General features: G+C 44.3%; 2 long non-coding RNA genes across 5 annotated transcripts in view; one reads left to right on the forward strand and one right to left on the reverse strand.

The window, feature by feature from the left end:
- The window catches only part of LOC128311912 (uncharacterized), a 62453-nt gene extending 46827 nt beyond the window's left edge, over positions 1-15626 (forward strand). The window contains exons 2-3 of the long non-coding RNA XR_008290600.1: positions 13372-13668; positions 15028-15626. This is a non-coding gene — a long non-coding RNA (uncharacterized LOC128311912). The remainder of the gene's footprint in view (positions 1-13371; positions 13669-15027) is intronic.
- Positions 8746-12409, reverse strand: LOC128311911 (uncharacterized). 4 transcript variants are annotated; one of them, XR_008290597.1, is made up of 4 exons: positions 12212-12409; positions 11839-11992; positions 11644-11745; positions 8749-10236 (listed from the first exon to the last, which is right to left on the reverse strand). It is a non-coding gene; the product is annotated as an uncharacterized LOC128311911 (long non-coding RNA). The 4 variants fall into 4 exon arrangements; XR_008290599.1 differs by having other exon boundaries at positions 8750-9428; positions 9887-10236; positions 11839-12408; XR_008290596.1 differs by having other exon boundaries at positions 8746-10236; positions 11839-12406.
- Positions 15627-17538: the final 1912 nt, after the last annotated feature.

The following is a 17538-nucleotide window of genomic DNA, read 5'->3' on the forward strand; positions in this document are numbered from 1 at the left end:
CATCACCATTGCGTCCATCTCATTCAAGTGCTGTGTGAAACTTGAGAGAGAGGCTATGTGGTTAGGGATTGTTTTTTATGGCTATTTTCTTTTTGGATTGTTTGACCTAGTATCCCTTGAATTTCTCCCATAAATTTAAATTAACTTGAAAATTTTGTATACGTGTAGATATGCGCACATGCATATTTCACACGTATACTCTAATATGGAAAATTCAAAGGAATGTTTTTAAATATTGTAATCCTCCACGCGAAGGGAAAATTCTTAGGCTTGGACCAGAGCATATACTACATTATATCTGATTTGTTCACGAAGGCTGAGCATGTCTCCTTTACTTTCCACTCATTCTATTTTTCTGTTGTGTTTATTATTTTTAAGTATTTGAAGCTTCAAGTGAATGTGTAGAATACTCGGATGTAAAAGCACATCTAAGTCATATCCATTCCTTGCTTTTAATAAACATTTTTGTTTGGAGAAGTTTAGAAGTTTCGTGCATGTTCCTAATAATACATGTCCTACTATATATTTATTTTTCATGTATTTATTTTTTTATCCTTAGTCTATGCTGTTTGAATCGCGTTTCTCAAGGTGCGATCTCTGATCCTGGTTGTGCTTTTGGATGGTAGCATAAGTCATTTGTGGAAAGATAGGAAGTGAACCAATTGCCACATGGAATGACCTCATTTGGGAACGCATCTTGAAAATGGATTTAACGCTCTCTGAGCTCAGAGACAATGGGTCAGGGCTTGGGGTGCTCCTCACTGACCTTTGGCTTGGGAAGAAATGCGGGCTGCTTCCAATGATCATCAGCTAGCTACTCTGAGAGTGAAAAAGAGAAGTGGATGCTATTGATGAGTGCACAGGCTGCCTTACCCCTGATATTATGTCTAAAAATACATCCACAGAGAGGCAGGCATATGCTCGCGCCTTGGTGTGAAGGAGCTCTCTCTCTCTCCTCTCTCTCTCTCTCTCTCTCTCTCTCTCTCTCTCTCTCGCCTGTGTTTCTTGCTATACCCATCTAAATTCTGGAGTGAGGAGTTAAATTATTCCGGAAGCCCTGCCAGGTTTTGATTTGCCATTGTCTCTGCTTCTTCGTTGCCTTTGAATGGGACCCTTGATACAGGGCTTTCAGAGACCAGCCGGTGCTGCTGGGGTCCGTGACTTGCCGATGGCGCCTGCTCGTTCCCGTTGTGTGTTCTGTCCGAGGCATGCTTTTCTTTCCTTTTTGGGAGGCAGAGAGCACTGGGCAGAGGTTGCACTTGGCACATGGCAGCTCCGTTTGTCACTGCTGTGGCTGTTATCCCCCTCGGCAAGCGCCAAGGAGCAAACAGGACGGTGGGTTACCTCGCCAGCTATTTAGCACTATTTCCCTTCTCCCTCTCAACCTCGCTAGGGTTTCTTTCTTTCTTAAGTGACGGGGTGTGCTGGGGGAGGGGAGGGGGGGTCCTGAGCCTCCCTCTCTACCCCAGCTTTATCTTGCTGGGGACCCGGTGCACCCTCCTTTCTAACACGTCTCCTCCTTGTGGAAGGAAGCTTGCTGGGCTCACTGCCCTTCCCTGCGACTCCGCTTTTAGGCTCCGTCGTTGCGGTGTTCTCTTCCAGGGTTATTTCCAAATTGCACGGCCTGCGTAGTTACCTGCCAGATTAAAAGGGGGGAAAAATGACTGCTTGAGCCATTTTGTCAATAGGAAGAAAGAAAACAGAAATTGCTCTTTAGGGTGGCAGACCCCAGAAGAGGGGTAAATAGCAGATGGAAATAAGGTGACACTGTTTTTGCAGCCCCTGCCACCGCTTGGCTGTAAATGCATGCCTTCAGGCGAGACTTTTCTGTCTTGTTTATGGAGTTAGAGAAGATGCGTAACTTCCAGGATGTTTACCATACCTTGTCTGCAAATAGTTTCGATTCTGGCAAGAAGTGCTGGGGGAAACATGCAGCTCTTCATGGCCCAGACAAGAGGGAAAAATCACAGAGCACACAGAGCACACCCTTCCCTTTGAAATTATCCATATTCAAAAGTGAGTAAGATCAACTGTTACTTAGACCTCTCTCTTCTGCTTGTGTATTCAAGTTAGCAATATTTTGATGTCCTTGAAAACTGTAAGGCAAAGCATTGTTTTTCAAAAGGGTTGGCTTTTCTTTTCTTTCTTTTCTTTTCTTTTTTTTTTTTTTTTTTTTGAGGCTTCTGCAAAATGAGATAAAAGAATTCTTGATGTGGCTTCAGATTGTTAGCACAGAATATACCCGGAGAAAGTTACCAGCGAACTTTCCACTGTACGCTGGGACTCCCAACACGTACAATTAAAAAAAAAAAATACACATGCACACACACCCCAGAGCAGAGCACTCAGTGTTAACACCCAGACCTGAATTTTAATCAGAGTAATTTCATCTGTTACGGGGGAGAATTGATCTTTCACGTACGCTTTTCTATAGCTGAATCCCTCCCCCTCCTCTTTTTGTCACTATTTTATTAGCTTCTTTCATAAAAGCCACTGAAATGGACAAAGAACTCTACCGTATACTTAATTGAAGCTCTACTTGCAGTTGTTAAAATGGAGCATGGATCAAATATGTCATAAACTCTGATTTGTCACTGGGTATTTCCTTTCAGTTCAGCTTAATGCATTTCAATGATGCCAAAGAAGCATATATACCTAGAGGCGCTCCCATACCTAATTATGCAGCTGGATACATTAGTAACCTGTAATGTCACATAGATTTGAGAGTTAAACAGAAAAAAAAAAACCAGGAAAAGATGCCCCTATTTGTAGCCAGCAAGTTGCGTGATCCAGGTGCCAGAGTATTTGCATGTCTTTCCACCTTTGTTCCTTCAGAGGCGTTGAGGGTCTCTGCTATTGCTGACTAATTGATAGTTCTAGTAACCGCTATAGGCTCCTTAGATTAGAAATGCATGCGGACGTGTGTCTTGATTCAAACACCAAGGAACGCACACTCTCACTTACTTACACAGGCAGAAAGTCTTCATACTAATAGAGGTGTGAGGGAGATAGCAGGACATAAAACAGAGGAGAGAGAGAGAGAGAGAGAGAGAGAGAGAGAGGGAGAGGGAGATGGCTGGCAGCAAGTATACCCCTGCAAATAGTTCTAAAATGCGTTTGCAACATGCAGAAGCCTTCAGAACCATCCAACAATTCAGACACCCTTTTTATTTCTTCTCTGCGGGACGCCTCCATCCAGACTATTGGCAAACACACGGAAAAGGTGAGAGCCCTGCCATCTTAGCTCAGAATTCATCTGATCTCCTTTTTTCCTCCCTGCCTTGTATTCCTCAGTCCATTGTCCACGCATCCCATGGCAGCCACCCTTGCTCTTGAATGCAAGTGTCACAGCAGGAGCAGAAAGAGGGTTGAGGGAAGGCATTGTCAAAGCCATGGTTGTCTATTGTTTCTTCGCTTTCCCTGATCTGCCTTTTTTTTTTTTTCCTGAGGCTTTCCCTGACTAGTGGCCTCTGTCCAGGAGGAGGGAGACAATTGCAAGAGTTCATAGAGTAGTAGAGTGAAGCCGATTTTATTGCACACTGTTTGATAAACAGCTCAGCAATCCAGTCCACGGAATTAGGAAATAAAGCAAGAGTGGAGGGTTCTGGTGGGAGAGCGAGGGGGGTGGTCTTTGGAGATTGTTTGCTCCAGACTAGATGCCAAAGGCAGTTTGTCTGTAAGGACTTCCGTGGTGGGATTGGTTTCCTGCTGCATTTTCGGGTTTAAAAAAATCATGAGAAGAGTCTTATTCATCTGTCAAGGTTTCCATTTGTTTATTTTTGTTCCGTTCAACAACTAGATGGAAATTTTAAGTAAGGCCAGATCTGCTGTTTGTGATTTGCTCAAATGTTGAAATCAGTTCAGCCTGAGCCAGTGATTGTCTTTTTCAGATCATTTACGCTTGCATGTGAAATGTGTGTGATAACTTGCCAATGTATATTACAAAAAAAAAAATGCTTTTGACCATCCCGGGTGTGGTTACGAATCTGGGGATTATGTTATTTTGCACCTTAATCAGAGAGCTGTTCTTTTGGGCGACATTTATGCAAAAGTGATTATCTGCTTTGAGCAGGCCAACTCCTCTGATAACTCCCAAACTTTTCAAAGGTTATAGAAGCATACTCTCAAGTAGATTTTTAGCATAGTATTTCAAATGGCCATTTGGCATAGGCATGAAAATGCTGGGAATTTTTTTCAGCCACTTTAGCTTAATGTAATCCATATTTCTTCAAATGCATAAAAGCGATTAAACCGATTCTGCCTAGAATCAGAAAGCAGATTAAATTTGAACTCCACGTTCAAGCGATTTTGCCAAAAAGCAAACAAACTTCCAGATTCTTATCAACTTAGTTGTAGCCTGGAAAAATCACGTCTAACATTGATTGTCCATAGTTTTCTTCCTTCTAAATATTGTACTATCTGTAATTCTGTAGAAAATTATTCCAAATTGGTCATTTTTTTTTTTTTTTCTCAAGCCATGTAACAACTTGTCACAGGAGCCCAACTCTACTATTATCAGGATTTGCTAACATTCAGCCTTTCCGTCCTAAAATGTATGTTAAGCAGAGGAAGACATTTTTTTCTTTCAAGGAACCATTCCACTTTGTAACACATGCTGGTGGGTTGATGTTCCATATGAGCTCATAATTTCTTTCTTTTCCAAATAATGATTGTAGCCTGTCTGCGAATGTGGGAGAGAATAACTTTTGGGCTCCCTGAGAAAACACCCTAAATTAGAAGTCTGAGTATTCATGTATTTTAACAGCTACTTTGACACTCCACAACTACACTCCCCCCTTTCTCTTCTCACTGCCTTGATTTAGGGGACTTGGGCCCAGCCACCCTGCCTCCTCCTTTTGTGAAGGAACATTTCGAAATGTCTATAGAAAGCAAAGTTCTCGAAGAAATGCAGCACAGGGCATGGTTTGAATGCAAGTCTGAATTTAATTGCGGCCACCCTGGTAGTACCCTGTTTAATTTCCAACACACATCTGCATGATCCCCACATCAACTCCAAGCCAGGAATTGTGAGCGAGGAAAATTTATCTGTGATAAAGTTACATATCTCTTGCCAAGGAACAGTTGCTTGGGGTTGATTCAGAAGTCAAATTTAAACAAATGTTCCCAAGGCCTTTTGTGTATGGGGACGTTGGTATTGCTAACTTCTTCTGAGCGTTTTGAACCGAGAGAAATGGAGAGTCCCATCTTCTGACCCGTCTACTTTGGCAACATTGTGAAGTGAGGGGAAAATGGCTGAAATATTACAAGGCTGGCTAGTATTTCCGCTTTAAAATGCTGACGGCAAAGAGGTTAATGACAGGCTCAGGGTCTCCCTCTGGTTGAAGTGCTGTAAACAAGTTCCTGCTGCGCTCCAAACAGCGTGGTTCTCCAAGGAGCTGGAAGGGATGTTCAGAGCCATGGGGGAACAGACTTGGAGGGAGCCCCATCTCTTAGCCTGTGGCCCCCCCTGCAGATATTTAATTTCTGCTGGATCTACTTAAAAGGAACAACTGCTCTTGTGGCCACGGTCAGTCCCCAGACATTTTAAAGGCACGAGTTCAAGCAGTAATCCAAATATTTTACACAGCTGGCTCTAGCTGTTTCAGTAGACGTAGAACTTACAAATCAAACAGAAGACTTAACCTGGGCATTTCTGAAAAATGGACCGCCCACCTCTATTATCGTACATATTGAACACAATGTGGTTGGAATATTATTTGTGCGTTGTATCTTCTGGGCTCTGAAAATACAAACCTATTTAAAAATCAAAGGGAAGAATAGTTATCTGTTGGCATTTTAGAAGAATACCTTGCCAAGAATCAAGCAAAAGATCACACGTATGAGTGTGTGTGGAAGAAAAAAGAAGGACGTAGCTGTTCTATTTCTGTTTGTCCACATGCCCTCAGGCTGATTTACTATAACCACCAAAATGGCAGGGTTTGGCCCAAAATGCTAAGTGAACTCATGCTCAGTCCCCTCATTAATTCCAAACGCGTTCATTCAACTGAAAACATTTTTTCCCCCAAAAGCATATAGTTTTTGAGACTCTGCACTTGAGTAGCAGACACACCTTTCAGGGTTACCACCTTTTAAACCCTTTTGGGTTTCTTTTTTCTTTTCTAAATTTGTAGGTGAGCTGTGTTATCCCCTTCCGAATGAATAGTACACCTTCTACTCAACTGTATGAAGCCTTCGGAGATAAAGTCCCTCATTTAACTTCCTTTGTGACATAGGGTTCCTTGTACTCACAAGAAGTATAAAATGAGGACTTTCTACCGGGATCATCAACCAGGACAGAAAACTGTTCTTGTCATCTTTTGGGAGGCAAACAGAAAGCTTCTAATGGCTTGTTAAATTAGCAAAGAGGTGGTACTTGGATATGATGGTTTATGTTCAGGAGTTGGGTTTAAAAATAAGCAAATATGGAAAACGAGGTTTCCATGGACAAAGGATGCTTTGACTAAGCTCTCTTTTCTCCCCAGATTTATTTTTCTAGGGTCGGAGGGATGTAGGTACTATTTCATTTATATAGACTTGCTAGGCTCACTGCAGATGTTTGGGATTTCCTGGAAAAATAACTATATTATTTTGACAGTTGACATTTTAAGCACAGCATAAGGCTCCCAACAGTATTCTAGGAGAAGTTAATGTGGCACTCCAAGGCTTTATTTCTTTTATTTTTTATTCATTTAATGTGGAATTCTATGTAAAAGAAACACTGATGATTTGGAGAAAATCCCTCCTCTACCAACTTCTGAGAGTAGATCTGGAAGGATGAGAACAGGAAATGTAATATTACCTATGCATATGCATGAGTATGTAATCCAGAAAATGCTTACTCCGGCAGTGCCGTCTAGAAAGTTTGTGGGAGGCCATTAAAAAGGGATATCTCACTCTTAAATATGGAGAACAAACAGAGGGTTCCTGGAGGGTTGTGGGAGGGTGGGGGGCTAAATGGGTAAGGGGCATTAAGGAAGTTACTCCTGAAGTCAGTGTTGCACTAGGTGCCAACTAACTTGGATGTAAATTTAAAAAAAAAATTAAAAAAACAAAAGGGATGTCTCAAGCTAGCCATCCTTCCAAAAGTTAGCAATTTTGTAATGCCTCTCCGGTATTCCCCGATCCCTTTTACAAGTCCCCATCCCCTTGGGTCCTCTTGTCCTTCCCTCCTCGCTCCAATGACTGGCAAGGTAGGACTAAAATAAAGCCTGCCAGGAAATACCGGTGCCATTTGCCCAGTGAAACCAGGTCATCCAAGCATCCAAGTAATTTATTCACTTTGTTTAGCCTTTGGAAGGAAACCGATTATTGTCACTGTTGCAAAGCTTATGTCTCAAAAAGCTGAAGTCATTTGATGACCACAGTCTAATGTGTCTTTATACTCTTGACAGGAGTGACTTCCCCCCACCTCACATACATAAGTAGGACCCAAGACCTGGCCTGCCCTTAAAAACTCACAATCGAGGGATGCCTGGGTGGCTCAGTCAGTTACGCGTCCAACTCTTGATCTCAGCTCAGGTCATGATCTCATGGTTTGTGGGATGGAGGTCTGCATTGGGCTCTGTGCTGACAGCGTGGAGCCTATTTGGGATTCTCTGTCTCCCTCTCTCTCTCTCTCTGCCCCTCCCCTGCTCGCCCGCTCTCTCTCAGAATAAATAAACATGAAACCATTTTAAAAAAATTCACAATCGAAGAGGAAGGTTGTTTCAGTAAGATGCACTTTATTGGTTTCAGAGACCTATTCCCTGGTAAAGAGGATCAATCTTTTTGCACGTTGGAGAGACATTTAAGATAATTTTGAACTTTCTTTTCATGTAAAGCCTGGACAAAGTGGAACATCTAGGAACATTAGGTTGGACTAAAGAAAACTTCTAAAAATGGTTCTTCTTGCCCACTCGTTGCTAATCTGAGAAATGACCTAAAATGGCAACTCAGCATGGTGACCTGAACTGGGGCCTGTCCTTCCCTGATTAGGACTGGTTGGTTGGATATTCCATGTCACTTTATTTTATACCAGCGAATGTTGGTGGTATAGATGGTCAGTTACGATCACATAAGCCAAGACTGATCTTTCTTTCTAGTATCAGATTTTATAAGACTCATCTGGACTAGTGCCTCAATTCTTGACTTCATTTTGTTCTTCTCAATGGGGCCTTAAAATACAGCATTGCAGCTAATCACACAAATGACTTCACTGCAGAAAGACAGTCATCTGTCCTACATCCTAGAAATTGAGAGTAATCATGACTCTGGGGACTTTTAAATACAGTCATAAAATGTGAATTAAAGTTCACCAATATCCCATGTCCTTTATCTTAAATAAGAAGTTCAGGGTCATTATTTTCTGCCTCCAAGTAATTTCACACCTAGACCTATCTGGAAGGAAACTCTAAAATTTTTTGACATCTCTGCTATCGTGATATATTATGATGGCTACCGTGCTTTCTGCCCTCCTCCCTGTCTGTGTGCTGTGACTCATGGTGAGCTTTTCCTTTTTACTTAACACAAGTTAATGCGATTTCCCAACTTCTAGAAAAATGATCTCCTTGGTTGCTCGGGAGCTAACGATGTTTTGAATGATGGTGGCCACTAAGTTGTGCCTCAGCATTCAAAATGGTGGAGCCATTTATAAACTTGTATAAGGTTATGTGTATTATTCTATTTAAATATGGAGAAAAAGGGAGGTTTTATCTTGTTTATGCTTTTAAGAAACAAGGTAGTTATTATTACTGCGTAAAATAAAACATACCATGCAGTGTCTTCATAACTTTTAATAATAAGGTGAGATTGAGTTTATGCTTATAAACAGCCTGGTATTTGTGGTGTATTTTTTAAAAACAAAATTTCAAAAATTCTTCAGTTGTGGGGAAAGTAATGTTAAAAGTTGTCATTACTCAGTAGGCCTGTGTTACTCTGATTGCATTGAACAGTGACCCAACCCTCAGTTTCGAATAGAACTTGTCACATAAGTAGGCATTACTTTTAATTTATCTGAGAATTTTATTTCTGTGTCTCATCTAATTTTATTTTATTTTATTTTTACTCCTGGGCAAGGTTAGTATGATACATGCCAATCTGGTGAACATATTGGGACAACTGGAGAGGAGCAAAGTGGCCGGTGTCGGACCATGTAAATGAGCTGGAAATGAGGACAGTGACAGATTCTCGTTTGTGGTGACTTGACTAATCACACTGAAATACCAGGATAGATACAGGACATCAGTTAAGGTTGGGGGGCGTAGCCCTGAAAGGCTCAATCCGTCCTTTCCTGGAAACACAGCTGAGACGGACATGGCGTCCTCTCAACTTATTCTCGAACATTCAAGAAGGGTCTGCCACTTGACAGATACTTGCTAAATGCTTGCTCTCAGTCCAGGGCTGGAGGAGATGTCAAAACGTACGAGTGGTGAAAGATGCGGTGCGTATGCCTGAAAAGAAACAACGGGAAACTCTGTTCCGTTGTTCTCGAACATTGGTCTCCAGTCTTAGTCAAGGACATGGACTCATCGGCAGATAGTCTCAGTTAAAGTTGGTATGCACAGTGTGCTGTGGTGACAGAAGCCCACTTCTTAGGGCTGGGAGAGGCTGACTAGGGGATGATGTCTAATTTTAATTTTGACTGAAGAATTATTTAGTGGCTACTAAAACTCTGTGCTCTCTCTTGGCGCGAGGGATTCAAAGAAAGATAAGACAGTATTGATCTTTGAGGAGATCGTGGTTTAATGTAGTAGACAGACAGGTTATGAAACTCGGTGCCCACTCACACACACCCACTCAAGCACACACAGTAGCATAGGGTGTAAGTGTAACAGAGTTACTTGATTACGTAGGAGACCAAAAAGAAGGGCCTATATCTTTTTGGAGGGAGGCAAGAAAGGTAGCTTACCGAAACTGTTGGTCAGTAGATTAGCCCCGTGAATAGAATGCTGGGAAGGTGTAGAAGAGGGAACAGCTAATTCTGCCTGAAAGAGGGTCGGCATCGGAGGAGCCGGCGTTGGCTTGGACATCGAAAGTTAAGTGGGATTTTTTTCAGCGAGGTGAGTGAGCTGAGAACAGAAGGCGATTCCAAGGGGAAATGGCATGAATCGAGTGTATGCTGTGTCTAGGAGAACGAGGTCTGGTTGGTTTGTCTGGAACTTCCTGGGCATGGAAGAAATTGGAGGACACCAGGTCAGGAAAGCGGCCTGGGGCCATGTGAAAGCCAGGTTCAGGAATCTGTTGTCTGTTTGTTTGTTTCTGAAAGGCAATGAGGCGCCGTTGTTATTGGAAGTTTTGAGAAGTAAGTTGGGCAATAGAGGGAGAAAGGATTGGGGAGGAGGAAGGTTGAAACGCTGGTTCTCAGCAGTGATGAGCAATACATCAGAATAACCAGGGAAGCTTTGAGCAGAGGACACAGGCTGTTTTTTCCCCTCCCTGGTCTTGTCTTTTGCTTCAACCAAGTTTCTGATCTGATATGGGGTGACTGGCAGGTAAATAAGGATATTTTGAAAAGCTTGGCTCGGTGATACTGAGACATCCTGCCCTCTGCCATTCCATTAACCCAGTCGCGAAATGCTCCTGTAAGCCTGAGACAATGGAGTTGAGAAAGGATGATTTGAGTGATGCATGTAAATTGGGATTAATAGTATGGACTGGAGGGGAGTGTGATGGAGAGGAAATATGATAAGTACTTAGGTAGCTAGTGGAAGCAAGTGAGAAACTATTCACTGAAATGAGCCCTAGAAGAGGAACAGCATCTTTGGGCAAGATGATCAATTCGACTTGACACCTGTAGAATTCAAGGTCCCTGTAGGCAGTTAGTAGCATAAGAAGCTGGGGTGCAAGAATACTTACAACCATACACACCTGAGTCAATTATGAAGCAATAGGAAAGACCATATAAAGGTTTTAACAAGGCACCAAAAAACCCAGGGACAAGGGAGATTTGTATTGGCTGAAACAGACAGATAAGTCGGCATGGAGAAGTGGAACTTGAGATGCATCTCAAAGCGTTAATAGAAAATTCAACTTCAAGAAATGCGGCGATTAAAAATGGAGACGGTTTGCAAAACGGTCTGGGCTGGGAAAGAAAAATGCTGTTTCAGGAGGGCAGAACGGTAATATAAATGGCTTAGTAACAAAACTTCATATACCCTCATTTATGTCTCACTCCTAGCTGGAGCCATTACCATTCACAATTTACACGTTACGAAGTAGGTTCAGAGAGGTTAAACAAATGACCCAAAAGGTTCCAAGGGAAACGGTGTGCCTTCACTCTGGAGCCTTTAATCTAGAGTCTTATTCTGATCCATTAGGTTGTGTGTGCTTAAAGGTAGGATTCATCTCTTACATACCCTTAAGTACCTCCTCACTAGTGTGTTGCCTGAAAATAGAGGCAGCTCTCAATAACTATCTGTTGAATTAGACTTCTCATTTTTGTGCGTGCGGTGGTCTAACTGTTTGCCGTCTATACTTGAGACCAAACATGGAACATAACATTGTGGGACTGGAAAGTACCGTGATGCTTTTCAAACCCAATCAGCTCACTTTACAGGGCAGCAAGTTACGTCTCAGGAGAGGAAGTAACTTGACTGGGATTTCACCTGCATATCGCAGCTCCTATTGTGAAATCTCACATCTCATATCATCAGAGTGAATCACTACCTTGATCTCCGTTGTTTCTTCAGCTAGGGCTTGTCTTGCATACCATTCAGTCCAAGAGAGTCATGGGTGCAAAGTGTGAGGCCGTCCTCCGTCCTCTGAGCTCTACAGAGTTAGTTGGAAAGGAGAAACATGGATAGGACGTAGGAGGAGTCACCTTTGTTTTGCTGTTTTTTAAATGGAAAAGCATAGACCCACCTGCCCAGGTCAGATGAGAAGAAATACCATCCCAGGGTAGAGAACTGATGAGACAGTAACGTGAGCCATGGTGGAAAAGGTCCAGAGCTGGGATTTAGGACCTCTGGGGGCACCAACAGGTTGTGAGATGTGGGGGCTCTCTTAGGTTCCTCATCTGGAAATCAGAGGATTAGATTAGATTTGTCTAGCTTTTGTTTGTCACTTGCCTTCTCAGCTAAACCCCTGCCCAAAGTGGATGAGCTCCTCCTTCCCAGCCAGTGAGGGGAGGAAAGAGCTTGAGACTGCTCTACGCTACCATGAATGGCTCCTAAGGGTGAACAGAGTCCCTTGGGGCCACGTGAACATTGATTGGTGTGCTCCTTGCTCAACCAACCCCTCGAGGGTCCAGACGGCCGATCTGGTCCCTTCAGCCTGATCTTCTGGGCCTGTCCCCATCAGCCTGTCCTCCTGGCTTGACTCTGCTTCTGGTCTTCTGTGCTTTACCTCAGCTCTACATCCGTGATGCCCGTGATTCATTGATCTCGCTGTCTGCTTGTCCCGTCCTTCCCCTCATGTTCTACACCTTTGATTTTTGAAACAATTTTTTTTAACGTTTGTTCATTTTTGAGAGAGACAGAGCGTGAGTGGGGGAGGGGCAGAGAGAGAGGGAGACACAGAATCCCAAGCAGGTTCCAGGCTCTGAGCTGTCAGCACAGAGCCCGACGCGGGGCTTGAACTCACGAACCGTGAGATCATGACCTGAGCTGAAGTCGGATGTTCAACCGACTGAGCCACCCAGGCGCCCCTGTTCTTTTTTTTCTTTTTCTTTTTTTTTTTTTGAACGCCGGGTGGTTTTCCGTTGTATGGATATACCACATTTGGTTTATTCATTCACTGCTCGCAGGACATTTGGCTCGTTCCCAGTTCGGGGTGATGATGAATAGAGCTGCCATAAACATCTATGCACGAGCGTTTGCATGAGCGTAAGCTTTCTCTTCTCCAGGGTGAATACCCAGGATGGGGAGTGCTGGGTGGATCCCCTTTATATTGATTGCCTCCCACTAACGAGCCTGTTTGCCCTCCCCGGGGCTTCTGACGCCCTCCGTGCCTCGCTGCCTTCCTTCTCCCTCCGTTGAGCAGCCCCGTCTGCCAAAGCGTTTCTGGCAACATCCCACGCCACTTTCTGGCGAGAGAGCTCCCAGCATGTGCTGAGACCGGAGCCCATTGCCATTAGTCTAAATCTCTCTGGGCTCTGACTTCTTTGCTGGGATTCGGCTTATTGCACCGGTACCTTAGTTCCCTCTGCTGGCGGATCCACAAAGCTGGCTTTCAGCCTGTGCCGGGGGCGGGGGGAGAAATGGTAGGTGCGGTGGAAAAAAAGGAAAATCACCGGGAGTGGGGGTGGGGTGGGGGTGGGGAGGGAGGCTGTGGCACGCTACCGTTGTAGTGACAGCCTGACAGGGACACTTCATGTATTTGATGCTACACATATAGATAAACGCTGTAATATTTTTGTGGAGCTCTACAATATTGTGCTTGTCTTCTCCATTGTAGGCAAAGATGGGCTGTTTGGAAAGCTGGACTCAGCCTGGAGCCTGCTACCCAGATTGCGATTTTGTGAAGACTTCCGCATACAAATGACTCAGATGCAAACATTCAGAAATGATCTTGGAGGGCCATCTGGTCCTTGCTGGTTCTAAAAGCTTCATTCAGCCTGGTGGATGGAGCCCGTGCAAAAGAGAGTGAGGGCCCCGCACTGAGGTCTAAATACGTTCCCCTGACCGAGGCGAGAAGCTGACTTTCGAAATAGCTGAGGCTCGAGGGCCGGCTGATGTCGCCTCCCTCTTATAGGTCAGTGCCAGTCTAATGAATATTTCACTGATGATCATGTAGTTGCACGGAGGCTTCAACACACACACACACACACATGCACACACGCGCACACACACACACACACAGAGTTTTGCGTCATCGGGGAGCATGTGTTAATTTGTTTGGGTGTCTGAAACGGGTGGGAATTAGGCTGACCCAGCATGTCAGGCGGCGAGGTCTATCAGAGCCATGGGATCATGGGGATGTGTCATATTTAATTCGCGAAGACAGCCTTGCCATTTGGGACAGTGGTGCTGATGGGCTCGCCTTGCGCACTGGCTGGCTGCTCGCCTTTTGACCTGAGGTATTATGACTGCATGTTTTGTGGCCAAGAGACAGGGAGCGTCTCCTTGCTGGGAGGCTACCGGGCTTGGATAGGGATGGAGTCCTGTACTCTCAGCCACGGGTTCTGACCAAGTCCCGGCAGAGACTGGGCATGTAGGGAGAGGGACGCTGTGCACCGGGAAGCATGGCTTTGGGACCGCCACCTCATCTGGCCAAGCTCGTGAAGAGACGCTCCCTGTCTAACCTCTTGTTCCTCTGGGCTTTCGTTTTCTTGTCTGACGGCGGCAGAAGGGGTGGGGGGCACGTTGGCTTCCTTTAGTTTCCGTAGACAGAGCCACAATATGTCGTCCAAGATGACAGGGTAATTCATGCTTTTTCACTCCCTCGGATGTAAACTTGAGTGCAGGGGCTATCACGTACCCCCAGCCTTAGCACAGCATTGAGCCCACCCAACACATGAAAAGGGACCTTACTAAATGCTGAGGAGAGGGACACCTGGGTGGCCCAATAGGTTGAGCGGCTGGCTTCGGCTCAGGTCATGATCTCATGGTTCTTGAGTTCAAGGCTGGCATCAGGCTTGCTGCTGTCAGTGTGGAGCCCACTTTGGATCCTCTCTCCCCTTCTCTCTGCCCCTCCCCCACGAGCTTGCGCTCCCCCTCCCTCAAAAATAAATAAACGTTAAAAAAAATTTAAGGGGTGCCTGGGTGGCCCAGTAGGTTGAGCGGCTGACTTCGGCTCAGGTCGTGATCTCGCAGTTTGTGAGTTCAAGCCCTGTGTTGGGCCCTGTGCTGACAGCTCAGAGCCTGGAGCCTGCTTTGGATTCTGTCTCCCCCTCTCTCTGCCCCTCCCCTGCTCGAGCGCTCGCTCTCTCTCTCTCTCTCTCTCTCAAAAGTAAACATTAAAAAAAAAAAAACCTTAAATGCCGCAGAGAGAGGCGTGATGTTTTCAAGGCACCCATAAGCTGGGTGAGATATATGAATGTTGGGACCATGGGGAAATTATTTTCCTTTTCCCTCAGTTAATTTGTCTTTCTTGAATTCCCTCTCCATAAAGATGTTGGCGTTCCGCATTCAGTCATTGCCGTCTTTCCACGACTGTGGTGCTCCAGGAGATCTGCCCTACAAGATCTGGAATACCGTCAGATGAAATAAACTGGTAAGTCCTTCTCTGCAAGTTGAATGTTTTGTTTCAAAAGCCGTGCCGGATACCTACAAAGATTTCCTCAGTCCCTAGCGCCCCGGCCCAAAGACAAGAAGCAAAACCTTGTAACGGTCAAAAGCAGAAGTTAATGGTTTAGAACTTTTAGGCCGTCCTGGGCGGTCTCTTCTAGCAAGATGGCGCCTTCAAGGGGTTTCTCACTGTTGAAGCAGAAGTTTAACGTTACCGGTTGTATGATCATCGGGTGAGGCTTATGGTTTGCGAGAGAGTAGGTAGGGCTCTGCCGTGTACCAGCTTTCTTCAGCAACGCTTTCCCTCTTCTCCTCTCAGGATAACATGCTTTCACAGAGAATCTTGATGTTTCCCTGTGAGTGGTTTTATAGGGGCTTCACCTATAGCATGGGCTTTGCTGGGGCCCTAGGGACTTATGTTGGCCCCTGGTAAGTTCACTAATGGCAGTGCCTGTATTTCTATTTTTTTTAATTTTTCAAAAAAATTTTTAATGTTTATTTATTTTTGAGAGAGAGAGACAGACGGCAAACTGGGGAGGGGCAGAGAGAGAGGGAGACACAGAATCCGAAGCAGGTTCCAGGCTCTGAGCTGTCAGCACAGAGCCCGACGCGGGGCTTGAACTCACGAACCGTGAGATCATGACCTGAGCCGTTGTCAGATGCTTAACCAACTGAGCCACCCAGGGTCCCCCTATTTTTGTAATTTTTGGTAAAATATACACAACATAAAAATTACTACCTTAACCATTTTTAATGATGCTATTACAATATCATTGACTCTGTTTCCTGGGCTGTACTTTTAATCCCTGTGATTTAGAATTGGAAGTTTGTATCTCCTAATCCACCTTCCCTGATATCACCCCCTCCCCGTCGTGACTTTCCTTCCCTTTGAAAACTACCAGTTTGTTCTCCGTGCTTCTGGATCTATTTCTGCCTTGCTTGTTTGTTTATTTTGTTTTTTAGATTCACGTACCATTTGTCCTCACAGCTTGTTGTCTGTGGCTGGCTGCTGTCACTTAACATAAGGTCCTCAAGGTTCATCCGTAGTGTAACATGTGTTAGGAATTCCTTCTTTTTTAAGGCTGAGTAATATTCCATTTCATTCATCCATTCATCTCCTGATGGACACGTGGGTCACTTCTACCTTTTGGCTACCTTGACTAATTCTGCTATAAACATGGGTGTACAAATATCTCTTCAGTACCCTGCTTTCAATGCTTTTGGATGTGTACCCAGAAGTGAGATTGCGGAATCATGGGTAGTTCTATTTTTAAGTGTTGGAGATACCACCACGAGGTTTTCCACACTGGCTGCACCGTTTTCCATTCGACCAACAGCGCACGAGGCTTCTGATTTCTCCATACCTTCTCCAATGCTTATTTTCTGTTTTTTGGGGGTAGCAAACCATCTTAAGGTGCACGAGGTGGTATTTCACTGTACTTTTAGTTTGCATTTCCCTAAGGAGTGGTGATGTTTTTGTGTACTTTTTGGCCATTCGTGTGCCTCCTTTGCCAAAAATGTCTGTTCAAGTCCTCTGCCCGTTTTGGAATCGAGTTGTTTGTTTTCATTGCTGAGTTATAGGAATTTTTTGTATATTTGGGATCCCTTGTCGGATAGATGATTTGCAGATATTTCCTTCCATTCAGTAGGTTCGTTTTCCACTCTGCCGATCATGTCATGTAATGCCCAGAAGTTTTAAATTTATATGTAGGGTGATTTATCTATTTTTTTTTCTTTTTCTGCTTGGCTTTTGATGTTATATTCAAGAAATCATCGCCAAATCCAATGTCATAAAACTTTCCCCCTATATTTTCTCTTAAATGTTTTATAGTTGGAGGCCTTACGTGTGGGTCTTTGATTTATTTTATGTAGCACCTGTTTTTGCCCTTCCTTAGACAGCGAGTTTCTTGAGCATAGAGGCCGCGGCTGTCCATCTACATATTCTTGGCACATAGGACATACCTGGACACGTGGTAGGTGATCAGTAAATCACAGCTGAATGAAACAACTTTATCAGACATGATGAGACTAAACCAAAGAATGTATTTATAGTGACTTTCCATCTCCATAGTAATTATGGCAGACTGCCCTGGGGACCCGTAAAGAAATCTCTGAATTAAGAAAGTAATACTACTTGCGAGGGCTTTTTGGCATTTTACGTATTTACTTTCTCCTGAAGATGTATAAAGGAATACCCGCACATTTGTCATGCTGGTTGTGTTCTTATCACACTTGACCTTGACTGCCTTTTTCATGCGCTCTGTGAGCAGTTAGCTCTACCATGATGAAACCGTGCAAAGAGATTGTTTCTCCCGTCCACGTGGGTCCCCAACACCCCGGGTGGGTCGGTGGAGGAGGTGATAAGTTAGCTTCATGACCTTGGGCAAGTTATTTC

This window comes from Acinonyx jubatus, chromosome D1 (genome assembly GCF_027475565.1).
Source record: "Acinonyx jubatus isolate Ajub_Pintada_27869175 chromosome D1, VMU_Ajub_asm_v1.0, whole genome shotgun sequence".
In the NCBI taxonomy this organism is placed as follows: Eukaryota; Metazoa; Chordata; class Mammalia; order Carnivora; family Felidae; genus Acinonyx; species Acinonyx jubatus.